Raw genomic sequence first — 1,995 nt, 5'->3', positions numbered from 1 at the left:
AATTAACAGTATGTGTGTGTATATGTGTGCAGGTTTTTGTATGTCTACCCGTAAATATATATATATACAGTATATATATATAGAATTTTTAATTACATTTGTTTGTATCTTTTTATGAATATATATTTTTTAATTCGATTTTTTTTATGTTTAAATATTATTATTTTTTTATATCTCTTTATATTATTTTTAATTAATGTTTTAAAATATACATTGAATAATTAGAATTTTTTAATAAATGTTTACTTATTAATTTTGTTTATTAAATTATTGTTTGGTTTTTTTGGTCTTATTTTCTTTTTAAATTCTTATTTTTTGTAATTTTTGTATTTTTATTTATATATATTTTTGTATTATTGTTTTTTGAGTAATTTGTGTACATACAATGTGAACATCTTTTCCTTTGCGTGTGCATATCTTGAAAACCAATAAATAAGATTTAATCACGAAAACAAAGATCGGTGGTTGGATCCCCGGCCGCGTCCTTCATCGACACCCTGAACTCTGAACGTCACGGTGAACGAGCCGTAAGTCGGCTGAATGAAACGTTATGTAATGCAATGTCCAACCCAATCAGAGGGGAAGACACTGAGACTGATTCACATCAGTGTGTGAGTCACCGACATCCCTACAGTCGTGACATCCATACATCATCATCATCATCATCATCGGTACATGACTCACATCTCGAGTCCGGCAGCGAATTATTGTGATTAAAAGTAAAACGTGGGATGATTAAACCGCCGAGATCTCCACGAGGAATTCTGAGTAATAATAATGTTTATGAAAATAAAAAGGCTTCACATGCATCCTCCCAGTCTCACCACAGAGATGCATCTTCACCCAGAGCCTCACGTGGTATTCTCAAATGACGCAACTCTCACTGCACAGGAGCAGTTGTCTACAAAGTGGATTACAGAAATGTTTTTATTATTATATACATAATCTGGCTTTATTGAACAGGTAAATATACAATCATGTGGGGGAGGTAAGTCGGGGTTCATCTATTAGAGGAACAGGAGAGCTGGACACAGGAGTACTGATGGAGCAATGTGGTTGAACTACAATGAGAGAAATATAAAAGTTGTTGTTGTTGTTGTTGTTGTTGTCGTCATTCATACCAGTACACACGTTAGCTGGTCACCAAGCAGGGTCATAGAGTCGGAATACAAATAGCAACCTACAGAAACACTTCATCATATTCACAAAATATACAGATGCAGATATCAATGTGGAGCATTCTCCGTCTTCTGAAGGTGTGACTTAAGAAGTGAGGAAACAAAAGAGATAAACTAGAGGAACGGATCCGTGACGCCCAGCGGAACGACGCCGCGGCTCACGTCCGCCGCCGCCGCCGTGCCGTTACGCAACCAGCTGGAATATTTCAGAAGATGTTCTTAACATCAGCAACATTGGGACTACAGATGAAAAATAGCCTCTTGGCTAACTCTGGCACATTTACTGAAATGTTTTTATTCATGTGCACTGTCCCTTATGAAATAAACCCAGTAAAAAAAAATAAAAGAAATGCAATATGGAGTCTGGTTGGACCCTCGAGGTTTGGATGCATCACTTAAACCTCCTGTTACCTTCAAATGTACTAACATATTTACCCTTGAGGTCAATTTGACCCCGGCATTTAAAACCTCCAGAAAATTATTAGAATTTATATTTATTTATAGTTTCCCATGTTTGAGTGTCACTTTATGTTTATTTGTTGACTACCCAAATTAACAAATGTATAAGTTGTGTTCAGGGCATTGAAAACATATCATCATGTGAATTTTAGGTTTTTCCAGTTGTCCCCAATAAATCAGGAAAAGTTGTGAAATATGAAGCAAAAAAAAATGATGTCCATCATTTGTTTAGAGACGTTGAACATTGAATGGGGTCAGTTTGACCCCAAAGGTCACAGGAGGGTTAAGAACATGTTCAAAGTGTTGAATTATATTGATTCTGCATGTTGCTGATGAAGCTTTGTAATCATGCGTCATG

This window comes from Pseudoliparis swirei, chromosome 3, assembly GCF_029220125.1.
Source record: "Pseudoliparis swirei isolate HS2019 ecotype Mariana Trench chromosome 3, NWPU_hadal_v1, whole genome shotgun sequence".
Classification (NCBI taxonomy): Eukaryota; Metazoa; Chordata; class Actinopteri; order Perciformes; family Liparidae; genus Pseudoliparis; species Pseudoliparis swirei.
The sequence above is the reverse complement of the archived record's forward strand: the minus strand, read 5'-3'. Positions refer to the sequence as shown.